Raw genomic sequence first — 24,266 nt, forward strand, 5'->3', positions numbered from 1 at the left:
TGTGAAAATGGCCTTAGAGCATTATCTTTAGTTACTTGAAGAGTTTCTACTTTTTAAAAATACAGTTTATATTAAAATAATTTTTATTAATTTAGAGAAGACAATCAATGTCTGAGAAAAACGGACTTTCTTTTCGTGGTCATTGTGAGCGATTGCGCCTTCCTTTTCTTAGTTCCCATTCTTCCTTTGTTCTAAAACATAGACTGACATCTAGCTTTAGCAATCATAGTATGTATCCCTTTTCCTATGAATACATACATACTGAGGATATACTCCTAAGTGGATTAAATAAGTCACATGTGTATAAATACCAAATAGTTTCTCTGGTGTGAAAAACTATAGCAGTACATAACATCCTAATGAGATAACTGACAATGTGAAATGGGAAGAAAAGGGCTAAAGATGTAGGGAAAGTGGGAAGGGTAGGGGAAAGGGAATAAGGGAAAAGAAAAAAATGTGAGAAAATGAAAAATGTAAATAAAGTGTTTGTAAATGGGGAGGGGAGGAGGGGGTGAAGGGAGGACAGGGACAAGGGGAAAAAATGAGAACCAAGACCTGTCATGTAAAGGTACAAGATCCCAATAATGAATGTAACTGTACTGTATACCTAAAATGTACCGATGAACTCAATGAGGAAAAACAAAAACAAAAAAAAAGAAACTGTCAAATTTTTTCCCTAATAAGAGTTAAGGATGTGGATAAATGTGCATTCTCATAATTGCACATAACAATATAAATTGGTCTGGTTTTATGAAGGGAAATTTGAATATTAAAGACTTTTCAGATGTTGGTTCTGCTGGCTTGCCTTGTTTTTAAAGGAATATAATTAAAACGGAAGCACTGAGAGAACAGGACAAAGAAGCAAACACAGAGACGTTCATAATAGCGAGGGGTGGTTAGCCATTTTTGGTAATCTAATATAAACTCATTTCACAGGCAGAGAGGTCGTAAACAGGAAGAATCTTTAGAATTGAGCAGTCCTGGGTTGGGTCTTGATTATGCCTCTTACCACGCGATCTTGAGCCAACAGAAAGAAAAGAAACTTGCAAATATGGAAGTCCCCAGATACTGCAGATAACTACTTATTCAGAACTCTGTGGGTGAACGGCCATTAGACCTTTAACAACAAAAAAAGCAAAGAGAATAAATTTCTTCTTGTTTTTGGAGGTAACTTCATTTCTTCAGAAGTTTTTAATTACTTAGATGGGGGAGAAAGTTGAAGTAGGTGGCAAACAGGCCATGCGAGTCGGAGGAAGTAAGTAAGTGAAACTGACAGCCAGGGGCGACCAAAAAAAACAAACAAACAAAAAAAAAAAACGTTAAAACAAAACATTTAAGTGAATTTTAAGTCAGAAAAAAAGATACAACTGGCTGAAATTTCATTCAAACACACATCTCTAATGTAGGGTTGTTTGAAAACACAAGAAAAGAAAATTGCCTTGTACTGAATTAGTAAGAAGCCTATCTAGGCAGAATAAAACGAATCATCACAAAGAACAGGCTTATTGAAAAGGATTTCAAAGAAGAAGAAAGAGCTCATAAAAGAACACAATATGACCCAGAGTTTATAACACAGGGCATAAAAATATTATTACAAAACATCAGCTAGAAGACAAGGATGAAAACAATCACACCTGATCTCCAGAAACCAAAGGAAAACAGATAATAAATGTCATCAGAAGGGGAGATGCACGCAGCACTGTTTTCACATGGACAATTCCATTTCATGCAGGACTGAAAGGGAGACAGGACGAGCATAATTCCACCCATTCTCCGTTCTCATCTCTGTGCTCTTGGTCTCTTTTTCTTTTAAAATAAAAGAAAGAAGAAAAAGATGCGAAAACGGCTTTGTAATTGGGTGAAATGTTAGGAGGTATTAAAACCTGGTAATTCATTGTTTCACGCAGGGCAAAATGAACTGTGTTGATCTAACTGGAGAAGCAAATGAAGACCGATAGGTGTAATAACAGCCTCCATTTATGTGAAGGGCTCCAGGGAGTGATAACCGGCGGTTCACATTTGCTGCTGTGGACCAAACAGGAAGCCCCGGTCATAAATTCTAACGTGAAGGCGTGGGGATTTAGGTTAAACAGAAAGATGACTTGGCTGATAGAGAAAGCTGTAAAATAGTGAAATGCTCTCCGGGGTAGACGGCAGTTTTCCCTTTCGACAGATGCCGTGTAAAGAACAGGCTTATCCGTCACCGTGCTGTGGCGGGGGCCCCTCATGACACTAGGATGGTCTCACAGGCAGTCTGTACTTTCTGCCTCACTACACCAGCTGCCTGTATCTTTAATTTCGAGAAACTGAAGCCAATGCTTAAACCCTCTGCATCCTCGCTGTACCTTTGCTAATTGGACTTGTTATGGATTTTAGCTAATAAAACAGACAATAACTTTAGAGGGTGCTAAATGTAATTACATATCTAAAGTGTTTTAATATAGCCTATAAACATTAAAGTGTTTCAACACATGCTTAATGCCAACAAGGGCTAGGTACAGATTTATTTCTGTCATGTCATTATGAACTAAATGGTTCAGGAGTATGTATTCGCAAAGCCCTGGATGCAACATTACGAGTTGGTCAGGATTTTCATGCTTAAGTGTCACATTAGTTAAGGAATTTGTGATGGTGGAACACTATAATGTTGCTAATGAGTAACTATTTCTAAAGTAATTATTTTTAAGCGATTAAGACACATTGCACCACTACGGCACAGCTGATTTTACATTGTTCTCTCAATAGCCTGCTTGACATTGTCAAAGCCCGCCCCCCCCCGCTCCTGACCATATCAGATTGCATTTACCTGAGAGGAAATAATAATAAAGACTTACAGTTACCAAATGCTTAGCATCCCTAGGGGAAAAATAAGGTACCGGAAAGAATGGCTGCTAATCCTTTCTATGTATTTATTTGTTACATTTTATTGAGATTTACAAAATGATGTCGTAGAAAGCACACAGACAGTAAAGTGGTGAAGAAAATTAATATCCCTATCATCTCATGTGCATGTGTGACAAGAGCAGCTAAAATCTCATTTAGCAAAAATATCTAATCAAAGTTGTATTTGCTATAGTCTTCATATTGTATATTAAAACTCTCTAGTCTTGTTCACCCTACCTTTCTTCTACCTTGTGTCCTTCAACCTAAATCTCCCCATTTCCTTTCCACCTCCACTCCTGGTAACCACTGTTCTATTCTCTACCATCAGACAGCTAAATTGAGCATAGATCGGATAATGTACAAATTTAACACATGACTTGTGAGTTTATCATAATTTGTTGAATACATTTCAGAAAAGTATTAAACTCCAGAAGTGTATTATAGCTGAATGATGATAAATAGGCTGACCAATATTAACCTAGTCATAGATAGCCTTCATTTGCATGTTTACCTAGCCCTGTAAGAAGTATTTCATAAAATCATGAAGATGTGCACAGTGATCTTAAGACCTTTAATATCAAAGAGCAGATATGATAGTCTGATCTAGAAAGATAAGAGCTGCTACAGTTAGGATCTTGTATGTTCTGGAAAGGCTCATGTGTGAAAGCCTTGGTCCTCAGCTAGGGGACTGCTGAGAGGTGGTGGAACTTTTAGGGGCAGGACCTAGCAGAAGGGAGTTGGGCCCCTGGCAGCCTTGAAGGGATACTGGAACCCTAGCCACTCCTTTCCTTGCTTTTTGCTGGCCTTGAAGTGAATGCACCTCCTCTGTGCCCACCACAATGTACAGTGCGCCAGCAGAGACACAAAGCAACATGGCCAAGCACCCAGGGAATCACACCGGAGTCACGATAAACCTTTCCTTCTTCTAAGTTGTTTATTTCAAATATTTTATCACAGTGACAGAAAACTAACACAGCGGCTTTGTACCACAGACTATGAAACAATATAACTGAAACAGTGTAACATGTTTTTCCTAGACCAGGCATTCCTATAAAGGTTACTTTTGTTTATATTTGTGGCTAGGCATCACATGTTAAATGGGAATAATTTGAGGGTAAGATCTCGAATAAGGAAGGTGAATGGTGAAGCAGTCATTGCAGAGAAAATGAAGTATAAACACATGATGAAGGATGAGTAAGACTTTGCTAGCTGTCTTCTTTCCCCAAAACAAGACCTAGTGAGAATATAATCAGTCTTGAAAACAAGAGCTCAAAAATGCCAGCCCCAATCAGCTTATCCTTACCTTTTCTGCCCTCACTTTTCTCTTGCTTGGTGGCTGCTCTGTAAAGAAAGGTAAGTCAGGGAGAGGCCTAAGTGAGGTCAAAGTAGGTGGACACTTAATCCAGTGCTGGTGCTTAGAGGTGTGGCTTGTGACAGGAAATTAGAATTAAATAATATTATCAGATTGGAGTTGTCATCACGGAATTAAGTGGCTTTATGAAGGAAAAAAAAAACTACACACACACACACACACACACACACACACACACAGCCTCTTGCCATGTGATTCCCTGTACCATTTCAGAACTCTGCCAAAAATACTAAAAAAAAAAGATTTAAAACACACCTGTCAGCAGACTTATTCTTGGACCAGAATTCTGAGCCAAAGTAAGTATCTTTTCACTGTAGTACACCCACTGTATGCTGCTGTGTTCTTGACGATAGAAAACAGACTGATTTAACAAGAAATATTACATTCATGAAGAAATAAAGCCAAGGGTATATTGATTTTCAGATTTTTTAGTGATATATAGAGTGTGAATTGCAAAATATTTTAATTTCGAAAACATCTATGCTGTTTAAATAAAATGTGACTTGGACCTGTTCTGAGGTTTGATGTTAAGTAGGCCTTGAAATTATTTGTAATTTTATAATTGAAGCAAACAGGGACTCAGTTAGAGGGGACCAAAGACAACTGTATCCTATACTAAAGTAAATTTCACTAGTTTTTTCCAATCTGTACAAAATGGTGTAAGTACAATGCCACAGCCAGGACATCTGTGAGCTTTCAACACAATCTTCATTTTACTAATGTATGTCCTCAAATTTTGCATTGTTTTTTATTGTAGCCTCAAAATAAAAAGTGTACCAAATGAAAAGAATTTTTTTTACAAAGAAAATGTGTGAGCCTTTTAAAAATTAGCTCATTGCAGAGGAAAGAATATGTCCTGAGGATCAGTCACTTAGACTTGAGGACAAACGTCAGTGTTTCTCGTTCCCCAACTTTGTAACTTAAGAGAGGACATTTCTTTAAGGTCGAAATCATAATGCCCTGTGTACAGTCACTGTAGGGATTACATGGAGTTGGGAAACTGGACTGCATGCCAGCCCCACCATTTGAAGATAAGGTCATCAAATTAGGTTTAAAGACATTGACATAAGAAAGTCAGGAAAGAAAAATGGATAGAAGACCCAGAAAAATGTATTCTTAATATGAACATTTGAAAGTCAAGTTCTTTGGGAATTGTAATGCAAAGGCCAATGATGATTATAGAAAATCAAATTACTAGCAGACACTCTCATTCACACACTATCGGGATGTGAAAAATTTAGACCATGTTAAAGCATAAATGAGCAAGGACAGGCTGTATCTGGAGTTATTAAGATGCTTTTTTAACACACTAAAGGACAAAGGAGTTGAGTTTAAGTCAATTTTCACAGCTAAAGAAAAGGAACAGAAGTACTATAAATTTTCTAGAAAATTGATGAGTTGGATAAAGCAAAATTGAAATGCAACCAGGGTGGGGGTGGGGTGTTCTCCTGGCTTTACATTTGTGTCCAAAAGACACAATTAGTATTCTGGAAAAGAGATGTAATGAAATTGGGGGTCATTCTAAGATGTAAAACTGGATCTAGCATTGCTGGATCTGTGATACTGGGGATATTATAAATTTCTCTACATCTTTTCTTTCGTGTAAAGTGTGAAAAAAAAAACACCTAATCTACATCAGGGCCTGTGATAATCAAACAAGATGATGTCTATGAAGTGTGTAGAACATTCACTTGCCATTCCTGAAAGTTCAATATATGGTAAGTGTTGAAATCATCAATTCATCATCTGTTTTAACATTTTGAGTGAGGTCGAGGGAAAATCATAAAGTTTTAAAATTAAGCAAAAGAATGGAGCAAAAATGCAAATGTAAAAACTTTACAATTAATTCTCTTTACAATTCTCTGTGTAGAACAGCAAATTTATACTTAATAAATGTATATAAATTTAGATAATGTATATTCATGTATGAGTTTATATGCAAATACTTGAACATAAATGTATAAATACTACCAACAAAAGGCTCTTCTTCCCATACTAACAGCTCATTTCTCATAGTTTCCTACCCCACAGTTTATATTCCAGCCATTCTAAGATGGCATGAGGTATCTCATCTTCTCTGTGTGGAAGCCCTTCTACTCTTCCCCATATTTTATTTAATCAGGACAGCTCTCTGTTTTCCATTAGCGAGTTTCCCTGACCTCTCCAGCTGCCTCCCCAGACCACACACCAGGCGGGCCACTTGAAGACATTTGTTTTATCATTCTTCATTGGGCAGGTACTAGGTGTTCAGGTAATCATCTATCCTGGCAGAGGACAAGGCACTGTATTGCAGTTGTTTTACAAATGAGGCAATAGTGGTAAATGGAATCAGATGACTTTAGGAGGGAATCACAAATTGAGTTATGAGCTCATTACATTTAGAGCAGGGTACAGTTCTACCCATCTTGCCTCTCTGTTTGGATCAACAAGCATGCTCATGCACTAACTGGACCAGAAGTCAGTTTCTTATCACTTATGATAGTGCAGTAGGGCAATGTTATAAAGATTGCTACATATCAAGAGTACTATAACATTTGTACAGGCTAATTCAGTAGCTAATGTTTTCAAATTTTCTCTCCTTAAAAATAGCAGAGATGAGGATGTAGCTCAATAGTAGAATGTGAGCTAGACATCATGAGTCTCTTAGTTCAATCTCCAGCATCAGAAACAAAACAAAACCAGAAAAAAGAAAGAAAAAAGAAGAATATAGAAACACAGCAGTTTATTTCCCTTATGACAATTTCACAAAATTTGGAAAAGATAATAAATATAGAAAATCATAATTCAAAATGGAAAATCAACATAAAGTTCACCAGTGAAAATAATGAACTATTAAAAAGTTGACACCAACTTAAACATTCCAGTTTAGAGCCTTGGGAAAAATACATCACATAAAAATAAGATAGGTCATGTAGCCTTAAAAATAGTATCACAGAAAATGAAAGAATATTCTTGTCAGAAGAATGAACCAAAAAATTTAAAAATTGACTCTGAACCTAAATAACATTTTTGAAAATATACAAAAATATGGAAAGAAACGCTGCATAACCTGTTAATGATGAGTATTTCTAAAAGTATAATATTAGGTTATCTTTTATGTAACATTTAATATTTTTAAATCCTTTTCTTTGCACATTTTCCATGATGTTGACATACTACTTAGGGAGTCAGAAAACTAAAACAGGGGAAAGTGTTAGGAAAGGATAGAAGGGAGAAAGAGAGAGAAAATTTCCTGAATTTATTCTTGGAGGGTTTAGGATGGTGATTCCAAACATTTTTTTCAGATATCTAGCATCTCTAATTTTTTTATAAACACGTCTTTTACAAAGCCAACAGTTGTGCTGCAAACCTTATCAGTGTAACTAGCCTATGGGCGTGACACACACACAGCAGTGAGGAATTAAACAAAACATATGGGCAAAGTTTCTTACCTACAAATTTTGTGCCTAAAGTTAAATTTAAAGGATTTTTCCTATAACATAGGAGCTACAGCTTAGAAAGAAAATCACCCACAAATTTATGCATCTTCAGATATAAAGTGTAACATTTTATAATGTTATATTTCCCTAAAATAACAGAGGTAAAGGGGGCTCTTCATTGTAACTGTTATGATTTGGGGAGTCAATATTCAATATCTAGAGATTTGATATTCAGTTCTCTTGTTACCTTAGGCACAATACTCTACCTATCTGGGACTCATTTTCCTTTAGTGTAAAAGTGCAGATTCCATGGAATAATGCATATAAAATATCATAGGTCTGACACAAAATATCTACTCAGTAGATGCAAATTAAAAGACTGAAAGAAATCAATGCAGAAATGAACATATAAGAAAATGAAATATCATGAGAACATATACACACTTTGCATCCATTCGCAAATGTATTTATTAGGACGCCTTCACTCTTCTGCAAAATCTTCCACCACCAGGACTCTGAGTCATCCCTTCTGCTGGCCAGTGGCCATGTGGAAAGCTTTAAGGGAACTGAACCGTGCTCTCCTCCGTAGGGAGCTGTAACTAAGAGCACCAGGGATCTCCTCTTCTCAGCACACAGGAATGGGCATCCATGCCCATTCCCAGAGCTGAGCAATCTGCCTGGATCACATGCGGGCATCACCATCCTGAGGGCCCTTAGATGCCACGGATGGCAGCCAGTCAGTGCCCACTATGTGGGTCAGATCCCAAAGAATTCCCCACACCGACACTCATTCTCCTTTCCCTTCCAACGCATTTTCTTTTCATTTCTCTCCTCCTTTTTGATCTAGGAGTCTCCCTCTAGTCTTGAGACATATTTCCCATCTGTTCATGCAGATGGTGCTATCCAGAGAAGTCAGTAAGTCTAGTGTCCCCAAATTCCTCTTGATTCACTTTTTTTAAAAAATAAAGAGTAGTGGGAAAAATAAACAAGGAAACAAAAGCCACATTTGGAAGCAGAGAGAGGACATCTGCTGTAAAGAATGTGTTCACGTTCAGTATTTGGTTCAAGTAAATAGCATGTACACGGGTTACCCTTTACCTGCAAACAGAACCATGCTCTATCTCCCACATTCAGTCTCTGCAGTCAGCAGCTACAGTAATAGTCTCCTGTGAACTTGGTTATGTATATTTTACACTGCTGTTCACTTTCAGAGAGCAAAATTTTGTAAAGATAAAATAGCATTTTATAAAGAATCTTTCACTGAATAACAACATATTAGTTATTCAGAATTTTTAAATACTATGAAGGATGAAGTTGATCCAAGCATCTTATTTATGAGGGTGAAAACAAAACAAAAAAATAAACAAGAAAAAAAAACACTAAGCCTGAGCATCTAAAACAACATAATTATAGGAAAAAAAAAACCCAAAAAACAGAGCCTCAACTTCTTTGTATGTGATGTCTGAGATTGTCTTATTAAAATAATTATTAAAAATAAAAATTAATTAGGAACCCAGAGTTAATTTAGCTACTTTCATGATTCTAGAACTTGAAGTTCCCTAAATCAGAATGTCTGTTATTTCAAATTATTTGGAACTTGGCCTCCCAAAGTGGAGCATATTTTGCTTCTGGCTGGAATTCAGGGTAAGCTCATTTGACATCTGGGCTGACTTCCCTGCTCCTTTTAGTGTGTGTCTCCATCCAGCCCTGGCCAACCACAGAAGGGATGCAGTTTTCTTCTTACAAGATCGCTCTACTCATCATCACAAAAAGCCCAGACCCATGGTTTATCTCATCCCTTCCTGAGGGGTGATAATTCACTGTGTAGACATTCAGGAGCTTAAGATTTTAGGAACTAATCTTTAGTGAGCCATATCAGAGTAGCAATGAAAACTAGAATTCCTTCCCACACTAAATTAGCTAAGGAAGAGACAACTGGAGTGAACGCAGTATTTCTCATTATTACACTGTGAGTCTCTCTTACAGTGGCATGAGGCTCTTCCTTACTGCCCACTTCCTTATGTCTAACATTTCAAGAGAAAGAATCAAGGTATGAGTCCAGTCACTTGAATTTAAACACTTGAGGTTTAGAAAAAACGTTCTTGCAAAATGTGTTTCTTTTCCCCACGTGGTAGTCTCTATTTACTCTTCACACTACCTGTCTTGCTTTCTGTCACACAGACAAAAACAGAGAATACTTGCACACACATGCACACACACACACACACACATTCACACACATTCTAGAGTATACTTAGTATAATCTAAATAAGATACAGACACTCCTATATTACACAAAGTCTAGGATAACTGCCTTACAATCAATGACAATCTATATCCCAATTTCATCACATAATAGTTGATTATCGTGAATAAAAGAGAGCATTCCTTTAAAGTCAGCCATGATAAGTTGTCTGAGATATGTGTCCAAAACTACTTTCCATTAGAAAATATCTTCACATGACTCATTCTGTGGTCAGAGGCTAATGTGGATCACCCAAGTCTCACTTGAGTTCAACTCGGTACGTTGACATCTCTGTGTATCATCAAAAATATCGTACTGATGGCGAACTCTAGGAAACACAGACAACGTCAAGGCAATGGAGATGTCCACAGAGGCAACTCATACGTGCATTAAGTCACAGTATGGAGAACCAAATTCAAAAGAATTTTGTCTTTGTTTTCAAAATGTCTTCTGTAATATCACATTGCTTGAAGTATAATCAGAGGTCTCACGTAGTTTTTCTCATAGATAAAGAAAAATACCACACACTGTGTGCTAGGATGGGACAGTGACAGTTTTCACCTCATTAAAACACTGTCATCTTTTTCTTTTGGCATTGGGGATCGAACTCAGGCCCTGACACTTGGTGAGGCAGGCAGAACCACTGAGCCAAATCCCCAGCCCTAAAACACGATAATCTTTAATAACTGGATTCTCAATGATAGCTATATGATTTTATGCTTCCTTTATACTCCTTTTAATTTACCCATGTATGTAAGTCCGTGGTGAGGCACTATGTTACATGAGGTGCCCTCATTTGAGAGTGCAAGACAACTCTGCAGAGACCAGAGACTCTAAGCTGAGAGTCAGGGAGTTAGAATGATAAAATAGAAAGTGCGACGCAAAAGGGCAGTTATTTATTCTTGTCTTCTTTTAGCAAACATATTTTAATTTACTCCTATGTGACAGAGACTCTTCAAGATGCTGGAAAACAATCCGTGGGGAAGAAAGCCAGTCTCTGCTCTCAAGGAGCTGATACCAGAGTGATGAGAGGTCAAACAGAAGAGTAAGCAGATAATCCATTTAAAGAACACAAGGCACAATGATGTGAAAAGGAGCAATTAGGGAGATCTGAAAAAAATAGTAGGACTTTGTCTTCCAAGCAGCACATGAATTTTTTTCTGCCACGAGTACTGTACATCTATTGTTTCTATGAGGAACACTCATCCTCAGATCTTTGCCTGTCTGATCTTCAACTATTAACAGCTCTAATCAGGTTACCTCTGAAAGTCGGATTCTGTGTCTCTTTCCCAGTCATGCTATTAGATCGACCTGTTTAATTTTCTTCATCAAATTCATCACAACTGAGAAGCCTAGTTTTTATTATGAAATGTCTTTTTATCTGCTGGTTTATACGTTTCCCTGAGTACTACAAGCTTCTAGAGTTAGGCATTGTGTTTGACTTACACATTTCTACATCCCCTATCCCCCTCCTACAATAACAAGAGATGTTAACTTGGGGGTTTCTCGGGAGCAATTTTACATAATTATTGGGAAAATTCATTTCATAATTAAATTATCCTAGTCCTCTTGTCTACAGGCTGACTACAACATTCAGAAACATAACTCCATTTTTGCCTCTGGTCACAGCAGAGACTTCAATGGTCCTGTGATGCTGTCATATTGAGGGGCAAGATTACATTAGCTAAAGACATCCTGCTTCTTTTAGAACGGAGTGGAAAGGTTTCCCCGGGGGAGGGACAAATTCCTTATTAGCTTAATTCATCCCACCTATTGTTGTAAGAGTATCTTTCTTCATCTTGTCATCCTAATCAACATAAGACACTCATCCGCATAAGAACCTTATGGTTTTAGGATTACAACCACCCTCAGAGACATCTGATACTTCCTATGAACCCAATAAATAGTGGTGAGCTCAAGATGCCTTCATCTTTGCTACCAATGGCAGCATTAATCAGGTCTAGTTTCCACCTTGATCCATAGATCAAGTCTAATTTCCTATCTTTAATCCTTAATTTGCCTTGTGTTGTCCTGGCTCACAGCAGACCAGGACTCACAACAGGAGTTCTGCTAAAGTCCGCTTTCCTTGTTCCCTACAAAGGTTGATTGGATGGATTGATGCAGACATAAATTAAATTCAATAATTCACTTGACTACAATAAGCCTCTTTCATTAAACATAATGTTACTAATAGGTTCTCCATCTTCTTTTTAGAAAACTATGTGCCAGAGCACTTATATTCACTATTACTCTTATAAAAATTCAGACTATTTCTGCGTCCTTCCACAACTAAATCAATACAGGTATTATTTTTCGTGTTAAAACCCATTAAAAGCCACATGTTGTGGTGTGTAATCCCAGCTCTTCAAAAGTTTGGGGCAGGAGGATTGCAAGTCTGAGGTTAGCTTGAGTAACTTAGCAAGGTTATGTCTCTAAACTTTACAACAGGATTGGGAATGTAGCTGACTAATAATAGAGTGCTTGGTTGCATAGCATACATTAGGCCCTTTAATATATATTAAAGAAAATAAAACCATGAATACAACATGAAGAGCTCAGGGTTTGGAGTCATACAAACTTAGAATCCATAGTTTTACCATGAAGTTGTGATACATTGAACAATACTGTTAAGCTTCAATATCCCTTCCTGCAAAAAGGAAGGGACTTATTATTTGCTTTTGACCACATTCTTGTAAGACAAAGGGTATTATTTCCAAAGTAGAGCTGTTAATTTCCAAAAAGGCAGGAAGACAGTAAAATCAAGCCCCAGGATGTTGAATGTAGAGTTTGGCTTTTGTTTACTTATCTTACACTACTTCATATCGCTGTATATAGATCTTCTTCCCCATTAACCACCATGTGTCTGAGTCCCAGAGACTGGATGCGTTATTTGTCTTGGTGCGCACACCTTGCCATAGTGCTGCTAAATAATAAGGATTTCCAAAAAATCATTCCTCATTTATCATAATGGGCAAAAGGAAAGCAGTTCAAGGTTAGGTATATGTGGTGATGCCTATAATGGCACCTGTCTTTAAGAACAATTGAATGTGGGCCAAATCACTACTGAATGCTTTAGAAGCATTTTTTTTCACTTAATTCTCCCAATAATCTATAAGGTAGGTACTATTAAGCATTGTTTTACTCACAAGAGAGCCAAAGCTCAGAAAGTTGGGAAGGAGCTACTTTGTAATACAGGACTTGAAACACGGTAGTCACTCCGAAACCCACGTTCACAACCCTCTGAAATACGGCTACACCAATGGTTTTATGTTCTTTGGCCTCATTATACAATGATGTAAAATGTGCAGATGCTGCTAGGACTTTGAAGTCAGAAGAATCTTTGTTCTGTATTCTCCTCTCTTCAATAGTTTCCCTTAGTCGTCAGCCTATTACAGCTGCTAATATGTAAAGTCCTAATTATTTTCTCCATTATGGCTAGTGAGAACAATCCAACACAGAATTAGTATCTTCCTCTAAGGATTTATAGCCATTTAGCATTTTGTTGCCTTTTATTCCATCCATAAGAGTGCAGATAATGAGATGCTTCTCAGAAGGAAAACAACTTGAGCATTTCATAACATGGTGAATGTGATTTGAGCCATTAACCTATTACACTGGTTTGCCTTCCAGAGAGAAAACTTGCGCTCTTTGTAAACAGGGAGAGATAGGTTGGAAACCTTTGCCTACCACTCACATAGCAAAGAAAATAATTCAGTGTTTACTAGAGACTTTTGACAAAAATTTTTGGAGGTAATTAAAATAAGCTGGGCAATTTTTTATCTTCTAGTTTTTCTTCTCCATGACAAATAAGGCTGAATTAAATATAATAACCACTTACACAACATACAGATTCTCTTCCTTGTACTTTGGGATCTTGCCCAATAGTCTGGGAGGCAAAGGTACTTTCTAAATGTTCAGCACTAAGGTTAGAGCTACAAGTTATTTGGGTATTTTTTTTCCTGGCTTACAAAGTAAAAATTAGCTTCTTCAATCCAGAAAATTACCTTATGATCAGGGTAGCTGTGTGGTGACATTCAGTGTTTCTGGGAGCCTTAGAAGTCATTCTGAAAAGTTCCAAATGGTCTTTTCTAATTCAGTAGTTTTGCATCTTTGGTTAATTAAACAAAAATAAACTAATGTTACAGTGGTGGTCACTTTCCCTAGTCTGTAGATCTCATCATATCCAAAATATGGGTGTATAATTTTTAAATAAAACAGAGTCCCCAAATTCCTATCCCCCCAAAATAGTGCATCTAGCTTTACCTTGAACCTGGGTGTTCAATGTAAAACAAAAATGATTTGTAATATTGAAGGAGTTGCATAAGAGAAATCCCTTCAAATAAAAAGGATAAAAGGAGTGACCACATTGGTCACATATGATAAATACACTGCATTAATTTATTTATGAAGATAGGTATGAATCACCAAAACTAGCTCATAGTTCCTTCCCCATTGTGGAATCTTGTTTAAAACTGGGAAACCCATATTCTTTTCTAAATTGTGACTACAACGTCTCTCTAAACAGGATGATTAAGGAATATTCAAATTTCCTCTCAAGGTCCTTGAGAATGGATATTTTTTCCTCCAATCAACATTTTCAGTACCTGGTTTCTCAAGAGCCTTGATTATCTATGTGGAAAGGCAGTGTATCTTTTCATATTGTTGGCTGAGATCATGGGCTTTGAGTGTCATTCTGAGCACTGGAGCTCATTAACAAATTACTTACTCTCACCAAAACCTCAATTTCCTCAACTATAAAATGGAGAGACCATAACTGTCAGCCTGCCAGGAGTGTTTAATGAAAATATGATAATTCAGTGTATGAAATTTTCAAAGAACTCCATAAATTTTACTACTACTACTACTACCACTATCTTACTTAAACAAGTTTACATTTCTATTTGCTTTGAACAGGTAATTCTCTAAGTAAAAGCCTGTAGTAAGTCATCTCATTATAAGACTAAGTCTAACTCTGTATTTTGCCTATTTCTAAGCAAGATGCCAACAAAAGCTGCATCAAAATTCACTAATTTTTTAATACTGGAGGGATACAAATGTTTCTCCAAATGTGATTAGAGAAAATGTAGTCTTTAATGATGAGAATTATTTGATATATGGAAGTCCCTTTGGTGATTATTTATATTTAATGTAAGAAAAAAATATGTTGTTGATACGAATATGCAATATTGTTGATATATATGTATATCACATGTAAATCAATACAGACATGTATATAACTATCACATGTAAATCTATAGATTTTTTATATATACCTACTATAAATGGTGATATATACACTTGCATATGCACATACCCACACTCACATGCACGTAACAGCAAGAGTTTTAAATATCCACTGCAAAATACTTTATTTAAAATAACATAAAGCAAATCAAATAAAAATCAGGCCTAATGTTCTCCCGCATTTGCAGTATTTTGATGACCCAGAGGGTTTGCACCTAGTGAAATCAGGAAGATGCAAGTTGCACACTGAATGTGCTATGTGTAATAATGCTGTACACGTATCTTTTCACGGCCTGTGAGTAGGACGTCACCAGTGGGTTCCAGTGCTTCTCTTTGCCACGAGTGACACTATCTGTTCATTCTTCGAGCCTGGGATACACACACACACACACCCTATCTTTCCTAGGAGCACATCAGCTTCTCTGCTTGGAAGTCTGTGGATTATGATCATTATGATCGTTCCATTTTTTGCAGAAGTTCCCTTTACCAGATTTTTTTTTCCAACTCTGCAAACAGCCACAGCTAACTTGGCTTCTACTGAAATCAGGGCAGATGAGGACAACTAGGGATACATTTAGGTTTCAGTAAAGGAGACTCACTGACCGTTATAACATGATGAATCGGCAATAGTTTAAAAAAGGAAGGTTAGCAGACCTCTGTTTCCCTTTTACATTTTTTTTTTTCATTTGAAAAGCCAGCAAAATGCTACAATGAAGAGAGTCCTGGATTATTTTCTAGGATTGTTAAATATATACAGACTCCGTTTCGAAGGTATGAAGGATGATGGTTTCTGATCCTCCTACTGTTGATTTGGTTTTGAATAATGTCGATCAGGCAATGATGACTCTAAGTAACCAAATAACACTGTAAGAACTAATAGCATCAAGGAAATCAAGAACACTCCCTGGATTGGAAGTTAGGACTAGTTTTTGCATGAATTTCTATAGGATGTTAGGTACAACTGCTCTCTGCTATAAATCTCCCTTTAAAAGAGGTGAAAGGGCTAAAGGTGTAGGGAAGGTGGGAGGGGTACGGGAAGGGTAATAAGGGAAAAGAAAAAAAATGTGAGATAATGAAAAGATGGAAATAAAGTGTTTGTAGATGGGGAGGGGTGAAGGGAGGGCAGAGGTAAGGGGAAAAATGAGAACCGAGACCTGTCTTGTAGACGTACAAGATCCCAACACTGAATGTAACTGTACTGTTTCCTAAAATGTACCCATAAACTCAATTAAAAAAAAAATAAGTAATAGGAAACAGGGAGATGGGTTTTTTTTTTCAAATGTGAAGGAAACCAAGGGAAAGAAGGAGAAGTCAAGAGGGAAGGGAAGAGGATGTGAAAAGAATTCAGTTGTGTTACATATGTGGACCAATTCCCCATGATGAATACAATCATTACGTATCATTATGTACAACATAATAATAAAATTAAAAAACTCAAAAATCAACAAAAACTAAATAACAGGTGAAATTGACGATGTCAGAAATTGCCCCAATTGCATTTATTTTCATCTGTATAACTTTATCTTATAGTAAATAATGACAAAATATTCCTATAGTGAATAATTACAGCAAAGGAATATGTTTTAAAAATCAACTGCTGCTCTTGAAATGCTAGACTGCAGGCCTCTTGTTCCACACAGGGGGAAGTAGGAGGTGATCTTTTTTCCACGTTTGAAGGCTAAGAAATCTAGAGAATAGTTTCTCACATTCTAGCCAGAGGGACGGATAATCTTAACAAAGCCTTTTTTGCTCTGTGTGACAAAATATATTCACTCAATATCACTATAAAAATAAATTAAACCAATTAGGAAACCCAAGGTAAAAACGGATATATTAATGTTTAATAGACTACACTGCAGTGTGGAACTAGCTACTCAGTTATCTCATAATAAAAACTTTAGAGAAAGAAGATACAATTAATAAAACCTTGTCCGTCTGAAATCATCCCTGGCTAACTGTCCTTTGCCATTTTTCCAGTGACAGAACTTACATAGAAGGAGGTAGTTGAATTGCTTTCTTCTTCCTGCTGAATCTTCCCTTAAAAATGTGAACCTTTTATTAGAAGTGACAAGCTTCTGCCTAGTGTTATGTATGGGGGGTATACAGACATGAAGTCAGAGCCTCCCTTCTCACACAAAAGACACCAACAGACATTTTGAAATCGGGCAGCTACAGCTGACAGGCAGGAAAGCTGTTTCCTTCCAGAACAATGGTCCCAGTAAAACTGTCATCAGGACATCTTCTCAGTCATTTCTTTAGCAAATGAAATAGCAAATTACAACACAACACTTACATTATAAACTGTGTCACAAGGAGCTTTGCCTATTCCTCATTAAAATACTAAGTACATTGTTAGCATTTTTATTTTCATAATAAAGTTTTCAAAACAATATTTTCTGAATTATCAAGAAAAATATGTATCACTGCACATAAGTGGATGAGTGTGTCTTTGTGCTTACTGAACAACTTTTAAAGGATAAAGTAAAAGGTACAAGATCCCAGTAATGAATATAACTGTACTGTATACCTAGAATATACCAATAAACTCAATTAAAAAAATAAAGTGATAAAGTATGATGTAGCCTATTAACGACTTGGCAAAATAATAAACTGTCTGATTTTGAAATAAATTAAAAGCTTTTATAAAAATGTGCACAGTTATGATTATGCAAAGATTCCATTAATTGATAACTCAGGTTGACTGCTTTTTTCATATCTGAATATGATAATTGTTTTTGCTATCTTAATGAAACAGATTTTTTTCAAAGAGATAAATGCCATATCCAGAGCACTGAAATACTGTACTAAATATTGTTATATTCATAATGAATTGGTAACTCTAAATGGAAATACACCAACAGCAAAATTACAGGGGCTTTTGGGAGAAAGAATAAACATTTAGAAATTACCTAAATAAGTGAATACATGAATCACTAATTTAAGACTAGAAGGCTTGGTCTTCTGAGTTCCTGTCCATTATAATTATTCATTAGCTTTTGATACTTAATAAAAACATGGTGGTGCACACCTGTAATTTCAACACTTGGGAGGCTGAGGCAGGGGGATCTCCATGAGTTTGGGGCCAGCCAGGGCTACACAGTGAGTAGCCTGAAGCACAAAATGAAAACCTTTCTCAAAAAACAAATGAACAAATAAAAAAAATGTTATTTTAAGTAAATGACAATCTGAATTATACACATGTACCACTATGTATGATGGTCAAGTCAACATCATACTTTTTCTTTCATTCCTTCTTGAAATATTCTGAAATCTGATAATAATCTGATATGAGTCCCCATAATTTGCAAACTGAATCCCATCCACTTTGCTCAAAATCCTTGCCTTACAAATTTCTAGGACCTCTTGTGCCTAATCAGTCAAAGACTCTTTTATTTCTACTTCTGCAGCTTAGTTACTTGCTCAGAAATACTCTTTCTTGTGTGTGGCTATTATTTCTTGATAGAAATCTCTACAAAGTATGGTAAAATACAAAAAGCTTTTGTTCTTATTATCAGATCTGGATGACTGAGCTAACTGCAACAGCCAAGAGAGAAGGAGAGGCCAGGGGCTGTGTGTGTCCCACTGAACCTTATCACTTCTGTATCACTAGTGGGCGGTGGGGCTGCAGGGGAGGTGACTATATCCTGAAGGCAGAGGTCTCCTGAATGGGAGCAGCAACCTTGTCAAAGACTCTCCAGAGCACTGCCTCTCATCTTTACTAGCTGAAGACGAAGCAGGAAGGCGTCTTCTCTGACTGGTGAAATGATGCTCATCAGACAGAGTCTACTGACACCTTCTTCTTGGCCTCCGGAACTGTGAGAAGAGCATTTCTGTCGTTGATCACACACACCCAGTACGATATGGAATTTTGTTATAGCAGCCTTAATAGGAGGCTCTATATTTGAGGATTTCATTATTCTTCAGCCTTACGTTATAATTTTAAGTATGAAAAAGCATTGTATCATTCTTATTCTTACGACTCATCAAATGAAGCTGTGAAGGTAGACGTGTAATAAGACATAACAAAAAGGAATGACTTGGTTTATGAGGAACCACACAACACCTGAGTAATCAAAGTATCTGTAGCCACAGGGCAGAGTTTGGAGGTAGTCACAATCACCTGGGTCTGAGGCGGGACATCCATGTCTCCCATCCCGCCCTCCAGTTGCTATATGCAATGTCTGGAGACAGCTGGCTCCACCACACACGTGTGCCCTCGACACCGACAATCCTGTGAATTTTCTATAGTACTTTCCATTTCATTCCAGCCCTACATCCCGAGGCTTTTGTTGTTGTTCCCTTTAATCCACTCACTCATGCTCACGAGTCTTATTCTAAACAAAGTACCTAGTATTTTGTTGAACAGAATAAGGAGCAAATAATAGATAAAACTACTGCACCAACCCAGGCATGCACTTATCAGTATTAAATAACATCAATCACTTACTAACACCTATTAGTATGCTACTCCAAATATATCATTTCATTTCCTACTCTGATGTTTCATTTTCAGCAATCACTAATGGATAGATGATTGGGTTATAACAAAATATAAATCATTTAATCCACCCCTGGAGAATATGATGAAGGTTCAAAAAGAAGTGACAAGTTCCAAACTGAAACCCAAATCCCAGCACCATTATTCTTTATTAAAGAAATTGGTTGCACGGCCAAATTGTATTCATTTTTCTTATGTGCACAGCATAAGACTATTTGCTGAGCATTTAAAATGCTTATCAAGAGGTTGGGGATTTAACTCAGTGGTGCCGCCACCTGCCTCACAATCACAGGGTCCCAAGGTCCCAAGTTCGATTCCTCGTACTAAAATTAAAAAAAAATAATGCTTATCAAGTTGAACAATACAGTAAGTGATAGTAAGCTGGAGCCCTGTGCTTTTGGACATAAGGAAAGAGATCCAATCAGAACGATAGCTGTCAGAACTTAGACTGTAAGTGGTGGGGCCTAAACGATTTTCCATATTTCTAAAACTCCATCTCTGACCTCCTCCAAACTCTTCAAAGTCACTGTTCCTTAACGCAAGCTTGCTGCTGAGCAGCTAGTGTGTTACATTCAAGACTCTTGCTAACCCAAAGCAAACAATCACCACAAGCAGACCGAGCACTCATGTACAATCAGAAGCAGTGGGTATGCTCTTGGAGAAAGAAAATTTTGTAAAGAATTAGGAAGGCATTAGAGCTAAAGGGCATTGGCTTCACCTCTCTGGACTGTGGCTCAGCCTGGCTTTCCGTGGTCCTGGAGGCCACCCCTCATGCCACACATCCTCTGCAATGCGACACCTTCATCCTCAGACACAAAGACTCCAAGTACATGTGTGTAAAGGTGATTCTCCACATCAGAGACATTAAAAGTATCATGCCACGGCTATACACATCTCACATCTTGAGTTTGTAGGCTTCTGAAACACTCACCATACAATTCAACAAGCATTAATATATTGCCATCATGTTTTCTCTATTTGCTGTGTTTTAATACTTGAAGATTTCACTGACAAAGCTTCATGCAAGGAGACTATTCAGATAATGTGACTGACACTCTCTCCCTCCTATTTTCCCGTCCACCTTTGTGTGGCTCAGTGTGACGGTGGGATAGGTGGTGATCACCTTAGCTTCTGCTTTGAATTCAGAGATATGGATTGCAAATCATCCTATCCTGTTTCTTGGGCAGAGTGACTTTATCTTTAAAGCTTTTCTTGTCCCAGCCTTCCACATCTAGGCTGGATGATTGCTTTCAATCCGTGTTACTCATACTGCTAGTTCTTTCCAGAGCCCCGGTGTGTGTGCTAGGAGCCTGTAAAGCAAATCATTTTGTAGCAAACTGGAACTGATGTGAACCACGAGACCTAAGGCTGCATCTTCCATGGCAGTCTCCCCTGCTCTTATTAATGCTTTATTTTATCACTGAAACACTGAAAAATAAAGTTTATATCTTAGGATTTAGTGAAAACTGTTTCCATCTAAACTTCCTTCTTTATTTCTAGGCTCTCTTAGGTGGGCCCTACTGTCTTTTATTCCCATCTTTCCAGGGCCTAAAGAACAATGCAGAACAATGAAGAGTTCCATCTCTTCCTGAATATTGCAAATAGTGCCAAATATTGCAAAGACTGTATTTTTTTCTTCTTATACATAGCTGCGGTAAAGTTTTATGAATAAATTCTGGCATAGTAAGAGATTATTAAAAACAATAATAGAAAAATTGTAACCACATACTATGATTAAGGAGATGTGGTCTTTTTCAAAGTATTATACTGCGTACACCCTTGTGAAGATGACGTAAATTGACAGAAAGCCTACATATAAGATGAGGTGAGTGACACAGGCATTGTGACATCACACTATTCTAATATTGACCTTCTGACAGACCAAATGGCCATCTGCCTTGGGTTTTTCTGCATCAGTCATCAGGCCATGAATGTCAATGAATACAAGTCAGGTGGAAACGTCAGTGGTTTGTGATCCTGGATAGCTGAAGATTTTTTGTTTGCCAAAACTTGGGGAAACTCATCATATAAAAAGGTGATGTCTCTGTCTTCCTTTTCCTCTGCAGACAACCCTACAAGTTCTTCCAGATCCTTAGTTGCTAATGTTTCTTGATGGCCGGCAAAATGTCATTCCGTGTCTTCACCAAGCATGTTGGAAACCATTTCTCAGCTAATTTGCTTTGCCCTGTGAATGATTTTCCTAACATCTCCATCAGTCCCTGGGAAGCCTTTAAAATAATTCAGGATTTCATCCCCTCAATTATTCCAGAAGGCCTTTATAGTGTCTGTTTTTAATTCATCAGTTGTAGCTTTGATTAAAATTATTTTATCAGGAATAATGAACTATTTCCATTACCACATTATGTTCAGATTAAGGTTTGCATCTGGTACTGATTAAATGCAGTTAAACGTCAGGTGAGAGCATATGGCCTTGACAAATGGAGAAATGTTCCAGCCAAGGGACTAAAGCAACGGACTTCTATTTTGAGGTGAAAATACACATTGGGCATTTTTATTTTTATACTAAATAGATTCAGAATACCCAGGCACACTGTTATTATTATACTGCATATTATACTGACTGCTGTTATAGGTCTTCACATTTCAACACTTCTTCCAAGTATGCACATTCTTAATTCAGAGAAGAAACATTCATGGAACTATTCTACTCAACATTAGTGTTTGTGCTTTCTGATTATGCCTCCGGACAACCATAGTTTACTTTTCTTTTGGACAGTAAATTCATTCTTCATTCTGGACATGACACCTGACTTTATCTTGTACCATGAAATATTGCCACACAGAACCAGGGTTAATTGGTTCTGTTTCATGCCCTGATGCCTCATTTATGCTTTTTGCACGTGGGTTCTACTGGACATCTTCTTCCCGAAGAGCTCAGATTCACTGCAGTTGCAGACTTGTGTCAGAGGCTATCCATTCTCCTTAACCAACTTCTTCAACTGTGCCAGAAAGATGGCAGCAGCTTCTTCATTAGCAGGCACCGCTTCGCTAATAGTTTCTTTTTACTTGCTCAGTCCAAGCTTATTGCTAAATCTGTGTAACCATCCCTTTGTTGAAGCAAATGGCTCGGTGTTATACATCACAAGCATGACCTTGCCAATATCTTCAATAGGCTGAGTGCTTATTCACACAACATTATGCAGTCGATCAGAACATGATTTCCATTCCTGTCTCCTACCCACCATTTGTAACAGTTCATGTTTGCAGCACATAAGGGTGCACTCACTGTGGGGAGGTGGTGCATGTACATTACACATCTTTATTCTTTTTATGTCCTCTTCCCATCCTCCCACCCTCATGCTCTATTTCTTGGTCTCCTTCCCTTTTTCAAAAGATCCATCTCCCCGCTTCTTTTTATCAACCTTTTATTCATATTTGCGTTTCTCACATAAAAGAAACCATGCACTATTTAACTTTGCGTGTTTCACTTATTTTACTTAACATTGTGGCTTCAAGGTGCCACCCAATTTCATACATAGGACTCAGATGTATCATTCTGTAAAGTTTACTGTGTGCAAAGCGCACATCTTTATTATTCCTTTACCGATTTGTCTGTTGATGGATCTGAAGGCCACTTCCAAGCTTTCATTACTACGAATTGTACTGCTGTGAATACGGGTATGTACCTGTCACTGTACTATGATGTCTCTACCTCAGGAAGATGCCCAGTCTACCCCCAATTTGATACCTTTTCCATGTTAATGGAGAACTTTTCACGTACTGTTCATGGGTATAAATTTTGCAGATTGAGATGTGAGAATAAAACTAGCACTAATTTGTTTATCCTTCACAATTTCACAGTTAAAAGTTCATTCTTACTATAGATCTCAGCAATCTTAACATACGATGTTTTTTTCTTTTATTAGGTCAAAAATATTTACCTATTCACTTCAAAAGCACTGGAACTTCTCTGTAGTATATCTGAATTGAGAGTATCACTACTCTGTACTCTGGGGTCATTACTGAAAAACTAAGCATTATATTACATAAATGCAAGCACTGTCTGCTACATCAGCCTACCCAAAGCCCAAGAGGGCTACTAAAGAACTAGTGCTTACTGGAGTAGCGTGAACTGCATGAATACACTGAACAAAGGGATGATTCCTGTCCCAGGTAAAACAGGATAACAAAGTAGCTAAGAGTTGACCATGCTACTCAGGGTAGCACACAATTTAAAACCTGTAGTTTATTTCTAGAATTTTCCATTTAATAATTTTAGATAAATAAATTTCCATTTAATAATTGGATACCGGAAAGTGCAGAAAATGAAACTGTAGTTGGTGAAACACGGGGAGTTGAATACTAATGGATGCAAGGAATTTAGTTCAGTGTCTAGTCCCTAACAGTCTGTCAATGAATAATAGTATTGTTATTGTCATTGTTATCATAAGGTAATCAAAATATGTAATTTACATAAAACAGAATACATCAGAGGTGATTAAGAATGTCAAAATTGCTTCTATAACACAGAGATATTCTCTATACTCAAATATTTTCAGAATGAAATATGTATCTGTTCTTCAATTTTTTCCCCAGAAATGATCTGTTGCTTTTAGTATAAAATAAGAAAAAAAATTATCTTTA

The 24,266-nt window shown here is 37.2% G+C and overlaps 1 protein-coding gene across 3 annotated transcripts in view; it reads right to left on the minus strand.

The window, feature by feature from the left end:
* Gabrb2 (gamma-aminobutyric acid type A receptor subunit beta2) overlaps nucleotides 1-24,266 on the minus strand; it is a 210,596-nt gene that overhangs the window by 110,403 nt on the left and 75,927 nt on the right. The window lies entirely within an intron of this gene.

Source organism: Fukomys damarensis, unplaced genomic scaffold, assembly GCF_012274545.1.
Source record: "Fukomys damarensis isolate Sample0158 unplaced genomic scaffold, DMR_v1.0_HiC HiC_scaffold_9, whole genome shotgun sequence".
In the NCBI taxonomy this organism is placed as follows: domain Eukaryota; kingdom Metazoa; phylum Chordata; class Mammalia; order Rodentia; family Bathyergidae; genus Fukomys; species Fukomys damarensis.